The 14,362-nt window shown below is 33.2% G+C and overlaps 1 long non-coding RNA gene across 1 annotated transcript; it reads left to right on the top strand.

Annotated features, from left to right (window-relative positions):
- The first annotated feature begins 11,961 nt into the window (after window positions 1-11,961).
- Window positions 11,962-13,912, top strand: LOC145038895 (uncharacterized). The gene is made up of 3 exons (XR_013679621.1): window positions 11,962-12,038; window positions 12,964-13,003; window positions 13,176-13,912. It is a non-coding gene; the product is annotated as an uncharacterized LOC145038895 (long non-coding RNA).
- Window positions 13,913-14,362: the final 450 nt, after the last annotated feature.

Genomic DNA, 14,362 nt, shown 5'->3' with positions numbered 1-14,362 from the left:
TAGTCTTTTAATGTTTTCAGTTAGTTATCTGAGATCAAGAGATGTACAAAAATCTACCGGTTTCCTTGATGCTTCTCCATAATTATTATAGTTAGACTCCTTCTGTGTCCTTGTCCTTTTCTTCAGTTGGGAAGTCCTTCTTGAAGTGTCCAATTTCACCACATAGACGGAAAACTGGATTGGCCGTCACATTGGTGGTTGATGTAATAAACTCAACCGGGGTCCTGCAGACGCGAGCAGTATGCCCCAGCATGTGGCACCTAGCACAATAGAGTTCCCGGCATAAACCATGATGATGGTAGCTGCACTTGCTGCAGTGGGGAAGGTTTCCTAGGCATGGTCTTTTTGAAGTCGGGAGGGAAGGATTCACAGGGGTATTGACTGTCTCAGCTCGTTGCCCTTCAGAAGGTCCTTGAGCCGAGGTACTTCCCTCCTCGATCTTGATCTTTCTCTTCAGTGGGTTTGAGTGAGGTTCTTGGGTGGCTGGGTATGCAGAGGTTGGTTGTTGTTGTCCATTGCTAGGATCGGAAATCCCGATAGGGCCCTTGCTAACATTGGCGTTGTTAACATTCAGGTGGGCCATGACAGCTGCTACGGCTGCCGAAACTGCAGCTTGGAACGTAGCTTCGTCGAATAGGAGGGCAGGTTTCTTGCTTGCGAATTGGTTGCGCTTCTTCGGAGGCATGGTTTTTTTTCGTACATGGAAAGGAATGCAAGAAAATGAGAGACGATGGCTAACCTAGGACATATCTGTCCTAACTGTATTAGGCATAAATTTTTCCCATGCCTCGGGTACTGGTTGTTTGAGTGTCGACCTACATCCCTATGATGTAGTCCTGATATGCAAGGTAGGAGTATGAGTATCGGAAAAAGGCCATAAGGTAGGAGTCCTTCCTACTAAGTTACCTTTATACTGGGAAAGGTTTCACTCTCCGACCTGGAGAGATTTGAGGACAGTTCGGAACTAAACCGCTGAAAGAAAGGCTCATGAAGACTTATGGCCAAACAATCTCAACGGAGGTGTGGGGATCAGTTCTAAACGTGTTACTGGCAACGGGAAAAGATGACTTACCTAACACATAACGTGAGTAGTGTAGCCACTAACTCACTAAATTGTATTATTTTATGGGTGTATTAGCGTGACGAACACGAGGGAAAAGACTCTTCTCGGGTTCCATGTACTGGTTCCCTCTGTCTACATCGTGTCTTTGACTGGGACCGGCGTTGGTTTCCTTCGGGTAGTTACCAAGGGTTATTTTCTCCTACAGACATATTGAATTTCTACTCCGCCTTACTTCCGAATCCGACTCTGGGTGTCATCACTTCATGATGGATGACTGGAAATATCGGAAGTTTAAGCAAATCTCTCACCGATGTCCCTAAAAGATATAGGCACTTGGTGAATTCAATAGTCTCGACCTAGTTCATTCATTTCCGAGCTGAAAATCTTCTCAATGAACTTCTTCGTGGTCGGGATCGACTCTTCTGCCGAGTACTGAAATGGGTAGGGTTTTCTACAGCGTTCGTGCGAGAACGAAAATGTCTAAAGAATCCTAAGAGATTATTAACATTCCCCTGAGTGATCCATATCGAGTCCTGCTACGATTACACAGGGTATACAAATCATATATAGATTAGATCCGATAGGCCTTCGAATATGTGATACTACTCTATATCCACATCCATACAAGGAAAAGGAAATAGGGCGAAACCACACATTCTTAGCCTATGGGATCCTTATTATATATAACCTTGGGAGTATACTCTTTGTAACTGTAGGTATATCAATAAGGATCTTTTTAGTTCTTCACACAAGGTTAGTTATGGATCCTAAAATACCCCTATGGTATTTTAATTCTTGTTTGTTTCTTATCTTCTGATTATGATTCTAGGATTAATGTGAGTCTTTTAGTGTTCCAAAATACTCCTATAGTATTTTAACTTTATGTTTGGCTCTATCATCCCTAGTTGGTATGTTTCAGACCTGTTGTAACACCACTATCGCTCCCAAGCACACGTTCATCGCATCTCGAATAAATGTAGTTGATCAGGTTATATTTATTCCAACTTACGATTACATAACTGTTCGGGTTTGACAGAAATGCTCAACATCGGAAGACTTTTGTTCTTATTCTTCATGTGATACTTGTGTTCGAGTGTTTAGATTCTGGATGTTCTTATACTTTGGTAAAATATGGTTATATTTTAAAGTATAATTCTTAGTCAAAGTGTTTTATCCTTATGTATTTATAGGCTGTATATCTTTTATGAATTGATATACTTAGCTCACTATAAACAATGCTCTGATATCAATCTATCACACCCCAAAACCGGAACGGTGGAAACGTTCTGGGGTGGATGACGTCATGTTAAGTATCACAACATATGCAGTATAGTAATCAAAGTACAACAACCATTGCATTAATAGTAATAGTTTTACATAGTTTACATTACAATACATCAAGGTAATACATGTAATGATATAAAAGCCACTTGGTACTAAATTGTCTTCATCAAAAGCTCCAAGGAGGTACCTGTCTAATGCTGACCTGAGAATACAAGTTATTTGAAAAGCGAGTATCAGCATTTTTACAAATGCTGGTGAGTTCATAATTATTTAGTGTCATTTTATTCAAAAAATTTTAATAAAAGTGGTAGTTTTAGAGTATCCATTAGATTAGTGTCTTTTCTAGAAAATCCTATATTTTCTTTAATAAAAGTAGTCTTCTACCAAGACTGAACGGAGTTATGTGGTAAAAAGTAGCTTTCCCTTAATCTCTATCGTTATCAAAATACATAATTTAATTATTAAAGAAAGCAATAGAAATCAGGGAAATTACATATGCCTCAGCAGTGAGGACTGCTGACTAAGGCAAAAGGAATCATAGACTCCAGGAGAGTATGGAACAAACGACACACCTGGCTCAGTCTAACAAAAGGAGATACAGACCCCAGATGGTACCAAATGAAAGATACCGCTAGTAAGGTCTAAAACCAAGAATACAGACCCCAGACAGTATCAAACGAAAGATACAGCTAGTAAGGTCTAACATAGAGAATACAGACCGCAGACAGTATCAAATGAAAGATATAGCTTGCAAGGTCTAAAAACAGAGAATAGACACCGCAAACAATATCAAATGAAAGATACAGCTTGCAAGGTCTAAAAACAGTGTGACTTTGAGAATGGGTTTCTAGCATACAGTGTAAGTTGCTGGTGAAATACTGTTACCTTAAGGCCATGAATTATAAGGCAACCTGGGACACTCGTAACCATACTAACCGACACTAGAGTACCTGACGCCCTACAAGCATCTATAAAAATATGACATTTGTCACCCCTTGGCTTGGTGGGTCGTGGACCGTAGCTAGCAATTAGGGTGCGGGGGTGTCAATCCCGTATAGATCTATACACACAATGTCCGCTCTCCATACAGGAGACTCTGGTTACCAACTAGACGACGTAGAAGGCCGCGTCCCGAAGATGCATCCCAAAGAGTGGGTAGTGGGTTTCATATATAAGTGCTGAACGAGAGGTAAAGACTCATAACTGACCTGACTACAGTAAATCTATATGTCTATGCTCGTATACATAACATACAACTAATGAATCAAACGACCTTCGGATGGCCATCCGATCCCACCAGACCACATCTCAACGAAGAAAAGGAAATAGGGCAGACAAGCTTTCCTAAGTCCTTCAATCATTATTTATATGCACCTATACAAGTACAGACATACATCTAACTACGACTGAGTGTGTAACAAGTGGAAACGTATCATGATGTATAACTGAGTCGTGGTGTGTAAACGTACAGTGTGGAATAACCGAATCGTGATATATAACGTACAGTGTGGACTAACCGGATTGTGATGTATAACGTACAGTGTGGAATAACCAAATCATGATGTATAACGTACAGTGTGGAATAACTGAATCATAAAGTGTGAACAAATAGTGTGGAATAACCAAATCGTAAAGTGTAAACAAACAGTGTGGGATAATCAAATCGTGAAGTATAAGTGTTACCAAATATAAGTGTATCACAAGGTAGAAACGTTATCAAGTAGGAGTTTAAACTAAGTAAAAGCAAAGCAGCGACATCTAACAAGCAAGAGTATACGACATGAAAGAGAACTTTGATGAAAACCTTGGAAAAACCTTTATACTTAAGAAAGTCACAACTTGGTATTCTTTGGTAAAATAAGTTTGAAAACCTTTAGAAATTCTTTGGAAACCTTTCATAAACCAGTTTAAAATGTACTTTGGTGAAACAGTATAAGTAAGAGTTATGCACAAGAGAAAACATTTTGGAAAACCATTTATAGTATCCTACTCGGTAAAACAGTTTACAGTGTGGTAAATTCTTGTGCATGCGGGTTATCAATCACATGTGATTGATATTATAACTGACATGTTTAACTTGTATTCCCCCCTTATAAAACATGTAAAAACATTTAAAAGGTTCATTCAGGGGTATGAACTCACAAGCTAAGATGTTTAGAATAAGCTAGGGTAAAGGAATTACGATTTGGAAGCGTTTGGTTGCGGATTTGAGGGGAAATTAGGCTTGTACGAGAGAGAGTGAAAAAGGGTGAAATGAAGTTTACTTTCCCTTATATACGGGTTGGAGTTGAGGCTCAGTGGAAATCTACCCGATACTGCCGTTAAACGGGGCTTTTTGGTCGCACCCGATTAAACGGTCAAATTTTGACTTGGTTGTAACTAGACATTTTTAAGGGCATTTTGTGGGTGTTTCTAATTTTTTTCAACCCTTACCAATTCATTATAAAAGTCCCCATATAATTAACCTCTTCCAAAAGGTTAACGGACAGTTAAATAAAACGAAGCTTTTTAACGGTAAAAGGTTAAAACTGACAGAATAGATTTCGGGTTGTCACACTCATGAATAGTGCAGCAAACCATTGTTATGTCTAATCCCTTAGACAATGTACAATTTGATTCATGATAGTCTTAATTCACTACTTACTTTCAAAAGTACGATCGACTATGGATGTTTGAATAATCCAATTATTCAAGAAGTAAAACATGCGAAGTGAAACACAATAATAACCTAACTAACTATGGTATCAAAACTATTGAATATATATAAAGCACTTATTATTTAATCACCATAAAAATTAGTCTTTACTAATTGTATAATGTTTCGATTAATCAATTAAACACTTGAATTAATATCAGTGATGCCATGTTATAGACATTCCAAATCCTTATTAGAAGTGTATGAATTCCAAATTCATGTCAACACTAAATGTGTTAGAGTCTAATCTTGCACACAATATACTCTTTTGATGATGTGGCATCAAAGTCACCAAGACTTAGCCAACGATATCACATAATGCTTCATTGAAACTTTGTTACTAAAACAATTTGATGGTGATGAAGTATAAAATTCAAGGTAACTCCTTGAACACCTTCCTTGCGTTAAGGTTTCTAACTCACATGTAGATTCTAATTATTAAATCCCATTATGGAAACATTTCCATATTGTCATATGACAATCAATTCCGAACAAGAGTCACCTTCATTTAGAATGATGTCAATATGGTCCGTTCAAATTAATACTATACTTCCAATTGTCCACAAGCAATCAATCTTCAGTAAAACTTAGAGTATTCTTGATAGTTGTTTAACAACTTCAGTCACACCTTGTTCTAGTCCTTTTCCCTCTCAATGCCCTAGGCATTTAGAAAATTAGAATAAGTGAATATTATAGCATATTTGATCAATCCAATATGCAAGACATATGAGATTTGACACATAATGTATCACATAAAGACATGATACTTGATCAGTCTATTGCTATAATATTTCCATATATATTAAATTTCCTATGTTCAATCATTTCAAAAAGATATTCATGTATGCCCATTACCAAGTTATTTTAAATCCTTTCAATCCAAACTTTTATATTTGAAATGAAGTATAAGTGTCCTCTCCCCCAAAATCCTTTTGTAGCGAAACAATTCCCAAACTTTGCAATATGCAAATTTGAAAACATTGTTTCCTACGAATAGTATTGCCAACTTGCAACACTTAGCATAACAATTACGCTTCTACTAGCATAATAATTATACTTCTATCTACATAATAATTATGCTCCCACTAGCATTAACATGTACCCAAAAATCAAATGGACTTCTAGAAATCAATACTTTTTTACTTTCTTATTAAAGTGCGGATTTTTGATACATAATGCTTCCATAAGTCATCAAATAGACTTCACAAGATCATATGCTTCCATTAGATAGCATATGTGTGTGTTTAAACCATTTTAGAAATTATAGCTATAAGTCTTGAACGTAATCATAATGAGATTTATCAAATCTTTAAAATCTACTAGCTAAAGTGTTTCCTCATAATCATTTTCATGGATTAGAGCGAAACCTTTTTCCACCTAGATTTTATGGTGTATGCATTCTTATCCATGTGAATTTATCAATTCCAACCTACAATCATAAGATAAGGTTGAGGACAAAACTATAATCTATTTTAGGTTTTTCCTTTCATTGACTGAACTTGCTTGTTCTTAGTTTCTTGCCTTCTGGTAGCGTAAGGGCCTACCAATGTTTCCAAGTTGTTAATCAGTCCACCCATATTGATCAATGTATTTTCATTAACTAACATGCTCTGCCTTTTGCAGTCAACTGAGAATCATAGAACTCATAAGCATTGCCAACTCAACTGGAAGATGCACAGAAACAAGAATGTGTTAACTTAACACGACAGGTTATCAACCTTAATTCGTGTGCTAGTGATAACTAAAAAGTTTATTCTTGATTGACTCCAAAAATTCTTCAAGATCAATATGACTCCCACTGAATTCTTGATATATAAATTTTTCTCTCAAGGAACATTCCTTGACGAGCAAAAAACACATATTCAAAAGTTGTTGTGGATTCATGACAAGAAACACTTCATGGAATTGGCCTTAGTTCATCCTTTGGTTAAACCGAAACATCACAACTTCCAATTCCAAATTTTCTGGAGTAAGAGAATTTTCTACTCCACATTTCATGAGGTTTTAAAAACCTACTTAGTTTTAAGTAAGCTTCAAGATACGATTTGAAGTAACTAGAGTTGTGACAATTAGCTCCTCGAGACCAATCCTTGTTATATAATTATTGATTTTAGGGCTACTATTCGTTCATTAATTTATTTATTTATTTATTTATTAAATAAACAGGGTGTTACAGTTGGACCAGTAGTCTTTCTGAATTTGGGCCTTTCTTAGGATTTGGGCCTTCCATGATTTGGGTTCATAGTGGGCTTTGGGCCTCATTTAGGAATTTGGTCCATATTGGACTTTTGAAGCCATTAGGTTGGGCCATCGTTATTGGCCCAAGTGAGGAAAGAGTAAAATGATCTTTTACCCTAGGAGTTAAACAAATAAGATTCCTAGTTATGGTTTATGGCCGAATTATTGATTAGGGTTTTATTTGATTTATTAGTACGAGGATTATCCAAATCAACAGTCTGAGCGTGTATCTAATTTTTGGCCGTTTGAGATGAGTTTCATTCATTGTATTTGCTTGTCGAATGCAACACTGTAAGCCTACTAGTTTATGCTTGCACTATGATGATTGTCTTCTTGATACTTGTATGTTGTGCTTGTATTTGCTTGATGTCTCTGTGCCTCTCTTTTTATGATCTTATGTTGTAGTTGTAGGGGTGAAATAGAACTGATCCTAGTTAAAAGAGACCGAAGGGGTTGAAATATATATGGTGCCGATTGAAAGAGACGGACGGGGTTGAAATATACCTAGTAGTGGTTGAAAGAGACCAAAGGGGTTGAAATATACCTAGTATCGGTTGAAAGAGACCGAAGGGGTTGAAAGCACCCAGATACGCTTGACTATTATATATGTATAGTATGGGGTATTTTAGAGAACTCACTAAGCTTTGTGATTACAGTTTTTATGGTTATGATTTCAGGTTCTCCTGGTTCGAAAGGCAAGGGCCTAGTTTAATCGTATTGTATTCACCCATATTTCAACAATATTATGATTTTGGGATTATACTCTAATAACTATTGACATGTTTTTAAATGATTGATAAGGACAAATGGTGTTTATATGTTGAATTATAACAAAAATATTACCTTATGATTTTTGAGATGTTACATTCTCACACACATACTCTCTCTCTCTCTCTCTCTTGTGTATGTCAGTGGACATACACGATCATTCCTATTGTATGAACCAGATAAATATCGTGTTCTTAATGATTTTTTTACATCATTACTTTCTATGTGGAATCGTTGATATGTTGTTGAAGTGCTTAATCCCTAACACGATATAGTTGAAATTTCTCAAATTAGTGAATTGACTTCAAGATCAAGGTATATACCTTGATTCTTATTATTCAAGGAGGATCGGAAATAGTAGCAAAACGACATTTTAGGAGAACTAACGATCTAGGATACTCTCCTATAGCATAAATTCCTAATAATATTTTTGTTAGACCTTGATGCGGATGCAATGGTGTTGATTAGGTTGCCTTTAGTGACATATGCCTTGTGTTTGATTGTGTCGACAAACAAGTGTTGGAGCCAAATTATTGCAATGGGCAACCCTTCAAAGACATGATACACAAATTATTGTGTCGACAAACAAGTGTTGGAGCCAAATTATTGCAATGGGTAACCCTTCAAAAACATGATCCACAATATAGGATAAATGGTGTTGGGAGTTCGATAAGTCGAATAATTACTCAGTTGAGTCGACTATACATGTTACTGTTAAAAAAGAAACTCCGATTGTTGATGGGAACAAAAAAGATGGAACAAAAATATCTAATCAAAGTTAATGGTTTTATTTTAAAATCTAACTTAATAAAGTTACATTAAGTGTGAATTTTGACGAGATATAGATTGATGTGGATGCTTTTCTATGTGAGATTTGCAATGAGAATGAAAAAACAAATGTTGAGCATACTTTTCTACCGTGCCCGGTTTCGACAACCATATAAACCTAGATTTCTCACTACTGGAATTCGGATATGGTTGTTATAAACTATAACACTTGATTTTTTTTATGGTTGGATAATCTTAAGACCTTAACGTCTCAAAAAGAAAGCATTAATACATTTCTTACAACGAGATGTTGGATCATTTGGCAAATTTGTAAGGAATTGATTTTTTGGAGCGTTGAAGGAAAAGAAAACGTGTTTGTTTTGACTACATTGCATCTTGGTATTTTTTTGGATGTCTAATAAAAATTTCAAGTTATAACCAAACTGGATAAGTTACTTACTAAATCCTATGTTATTAGCTTGTTGTAAATTTAGCTAACGTCTTGTAGTGTTTTTCTTAATAAATGTCATTCATTCGAAAAAAGAGAGCATCTTCAACTAAAGCTAAAATTTTAATTCTCATTTTATTTTTTACTTCATATCAATCCAACGTGACTCCATTTTGGTGTAAGTAACTAATATTACTCCAAATATGAACTACATAAATAATTGAATTTCAGTTGTCAAGTTTAATCTTTCTCAATTTAGATTTATTATTTATACGTTAAATTAATTGATTTATGGATGTTAATTTAATTAATTTACAGTTTATAATTTAAATACAAAGACTAATATTTTTAACATCATTTAACTTATATTAAATGATATCAAGTAATCATAAAAACCAAGTTTAGTATTTAAGAGTTACATTCATATAAATTATAAATAACCAAAAAAAGTAATATACGTATAAATATCTTGTTATAATTTTATAACAAAATAATATTTCTAATAAAAAGATAAAATATATATTTATCAAAAATTCATTAATAAAACCACTGCCTTTAACATTATATATATATATATATATATATATATATATATATATATATATATATATATATATATATATATATATATATATATATAATATTTTTATTTAGGGAATAATGCAAAAACTAACTATTTTGAATTAAAAATAAAGATAAGTTAATTATCGACACTCTTAACTAAGTTTGGTACTAACGCTACTCCTTTTATAATAAAATTATTTGAGAATATCTTCCTGCCTTTTACCTTTTCTTACTATCAATCTTTCTATTCATTTTGATAATGCAAAAACCTTTTGTTACTATATCTTCTGCCTTTTACTTTTTACCTTTTGTTACTATTAATCTTTCTATTTATTTTGATATCATAGTTAAGAGAAATTAAATATCCTTTTACTTTTTATTTTTACTATCATTCGATCTATTTTAGATTGTAATAATAAAATTATTTGAGAAATCAAATATCTTTCTACATTTTACCTTTTGTTACTATTAATCTTTCTACTCATTTTGATATCATAATTAAGAAAAATTAAATATCCTTTGCTTTTTACCCTTACTATCATTCAATTTATTTTAGTCGGTGACAAGTGTTATCAAATAATATTTAAATTTAATTGGAATGTTAAATTTGTACACTTATCAAATAAAATGTAGGAGGATATTTAATTTCTCATTAATTAATTAATTAATTTGGTAACAAAATTTATTTAGATTATAATTAAACTTAAACTCTAGTTAAAATTCTAATTTTAGGTCAAATTTGATAGTTTCTGTTCGGAAAAATATTGTTTGGGAAAGTGCTGTATGAGAAAGTTTTTTAACTGACAAAGAAACAATTTTATTTGATTGTACATCTGATTGACTAAACTGAATTATGAAAAATAACAATATTATTCTACTGTTCTATACTATGATGAATGAAGTTGTTGAATAATTATAAAAACATACAAATTGTCATACAAAATCAAAATTGCACAATAATCATTTAGATATGTGATAACTCAAATTAAAATAAATATATAAATATAATATCTAAATGTATTATTATAATTATAATTAAGGATTTAATTATGAGTAAATAGAGTCGGAAAGAATCCGAGGAGAACTGGAAAGTTTATAGAATTTTTTGCATAATATATGATGACACATTTAATGAGGACATGGTGTATGTTAGCTGAGAACATAACGGGTGTGGTGTGACTGGCGGGATATAGGAAATTGAGACGTACTCATTTCCTTGGATATTTAAATGCTTGAGCACAACGGATGGGTCGTGCCAAGTGGGAAGGGAAGCGGACCATTGGTTCTTTCTCTGGATATATAAAATGCTCCCATAAACTGTGTTATCGGGTGAAATATATGTGATTGAATAGTTAGTTAAGTTGTATGTTGATAAGATGGTTCAATTATCTATTTTTTATAGGAACCTTGGTTTTATGTCATCACTTTGAAAGAACAATCTAACGGTAAATTAGTTTTATGGTAAAGTATGATATTTTATATCGTAGGAAGTGTACCTACTATGTACGGATGAGGTAGGAAGAAAAAGATAGCAACTGGTTAGATCCAAGCTCTTTCGACAAACTACCGAAAATCTAATATTTCGAGAAGAACCTGAAGGATGCATATGAATAACCAAAAGTTTAGGTGGTTAAACGTAGTTAGCCAATAGTGTTTCAGGTGGAGATAAAGTCATGTTGAACAGAATCTCATGGAAAGACATGGTGCGATTTTGTAAATGTAGGTTAAGTCTCCGACCTATTAGACATTCTTAAGGATCGAGTTGGATGGGTGGCTCATTGATTAGAGATACCAAGGGATCGAATGCAACATTAGAAAACAAACGAGATATGAACACCAAATATCCATATTTGTGTAAAGAATTCAAATTCCGATAACCGAATTTTTCAAAGGGGGGAAGTTTGTGATAACACAAATTAAAATAAATATATAAATATATTATGTAAATGTATTATTATAATAATGATTAAGGATTTAATTATGAGTAAATAGAGAAATTATGAAATTTTAATTCCAAAACCCTTCACTTTCATTAGAGTCATAAATTTGGACTTCTGGGTTAACTAGAAAGTTTATAAACTTAGGCATTATAAAAGGCACCAGAAGTAGAGTGGAATGCCCACAAAAATTGCAAAAAAGGTTGGAGAAACAAGATAGAAGTCGGGGTTTGAAGTTCATAAAGATTTTCGGAGTTGTTCTTAGGAAGTAAGGTATGCTCATTCGATTTATGCTTGATATAGTTGCTTATATAGGTTTATATACATGTTAAACGTATTTTGATTCAACCTAGTGTCTCAATTTCGTCCAACCAAAATCAATTTAACAAAAAATTTGAAGGAATGTTTTTTTAAAATAATTTGTCTAATTCACTGTGTTATGAAGTATGATTTTGAAAATTGTTTATGGATAATTGTTAGTATAAAGTGGAGATAGTTGATGACAGTTTTAGTTAAGCATTTAAAGTAGTTTTAGGAGCTTTATGGTTTTAAAAAAATGGCTGCAAATGGTTATTTTTCGGGTTAAGAAGATGAGAATTCGGATCGACAACTTTTAAACCAAAGTATAAATTGGGGTATGTTTCCTACTTTGTTTTCTTTTTCTTTTTCAAAGCCGCAGTTTCAAACGGTTAATTTTTTACTTGGAATTGAAATGATATTTACATAGGTGGTCCTTACATTTTGAATGACTTTAAAAACTTAACCCTAAGCCATGTAAAACAAACCCACCTAATTTTCGAAAGATTTGAGTTCAAAAGATTGCAACTTTAGTCCTCGGAGTTTTTATAACATGCTATTTCGTTAGAAATTACATTCTCATTTTCACACTTTTATATTTTGTTTATTTGGGAAAAGATTTTTACTAATTAACTAATTTTTATTTCAAAAAGTAAAATTATATTATTTTAACTCGTAAGTCAAAGATTATATATTTCGTTAAAAAAATTATATACCGGCAATGTGGTTATATAATGCGGTACATTTGAAATAAAATTGTTACAAAAATTGTGGATATGTTAATTAATAATTATTTGTTGGTTGAATAAGACATATGGATAGTTAAACCAAAATAAACATATAGGATACTTATCTAGTATTGCAATCTTAGAAAGATTTGTTGGCATAATATACGGTGCAGGTTAGCAACAAAGCTTCGGTTATGACTTATTGGTTACGAGGTAATTTTTTTTCGTGTTCTGTGGTTGCTCGCACATAAGTGTTTATCGTGTATTTATGATGTGGTTTTTATTTATTTATTGACAGTATGTTTTAAAATAAGTATGGATGTGTGCAAATGTTATTTTGGAATGATTGACTTCTGTGTGTGTGTTTGTTGGGTGACATGTTTAGTGGGAACGGGTGGGGTGTTTAATCGCCTTGAGCATGACGGATGTGTGTGATCGGCGGGGATGGGAATTGGGATTCATACTCATTTCCTTGGATATTTAAATACTTGACTACAATGGATAATGAGTTGTCTCAAGGAGAAGGAAAATGAACATTTGGTTCTTTCTCTGGACAATTAATCGTTCCTTAAATTATGTCATCGGATGATATATTTGTTGTATAATTTATTGAAAATATATGATAAAACTATTTGTTTTTTTTTAAGTGATGGACATGTATGTGCAACACGAACTCACTAGGACCTGGACTTACCCATTTAGAAACTTTAAATGCGCGCAACCCATGAAACTATTTAAAAAGTGGCAGTAAGAAGGCTAGGGAGGAGGATTGATCAACAAGACAACAAAGGAGTTCCGTAAAAACGTAACACCCGAATCTCTCTGTTAAAGACTATATTTTTATTTTATTTTATTTTGCTTCCACTGTAGTTTAGTCTATAAGTAAGTTTTTTATTGATCTTGGGAGATGTTGGAACGATTATTTGTTATATAATCTATATATGAAAATTGGGGTGTTACAAAATATCCAAATAGAATGTTGATTAAGTTGTTGTTTTTTTTTTCAGGTTGATGTTATATTGTTATTCTTTATAGCCATTTTAGTTGTTTTTTTTATTTATTTCTAATTTTTTTCTTATTTTTGTAACTCAATATCTGATTCTTGACCTAGTTTATGTTCGATAATAGTAGGATGGGTGATTTTTTTAAAAAATATATTAGGATGCTGATGGTGTTTTCCAAAAAAAAGAATCAAATAAAAATAAATTATCACAATGCCCTTCATAATTCGTTTTTCATGAAATTGAATTCTCAATCGATACAAATCTATCGACACAAATCGATTTCATCACTCCTTCATTTGCTTTTTCATTTGCGAATTGTCAACCAGTCTATACCAAGCGTTAAACCAACATCGACCCTCGACCCATTGATTCTTCAAAATCCAAGCAAAGACTTTTCAAAAACGAAATTAACTCTTAGAATATAAAATCGGTCAACCCAAAATATCGATTTCAACATATCCTTCATCAATCCATCGTCCATTCAACTATCAAACGATTAAACATCAAAGTTTCGTTCACTGAAACACCCACGAAAATCCGATTTTAACCTTTGTTCCTAAAGCTTTGA

This window comes from Lactuca saligna, chromosome 4 (genome assembly GCF_052625555.1).
Source record: "Lactuca saligna cultivar CGN05327 chromosome 4, ASM5262555v1, whole genome shotgun sequence".
Lineage (NCBI taxonomy): Eukaryota > Viridiplantae > Streptophyta > Magnoliopsida > Asterales > Asteraceae > Lactuca > Lactuca saligna.
Note: the sequence above shows the minus strand (reverse complement) of the source record. Positions and strands in the feature narration are given on the sequence as shown.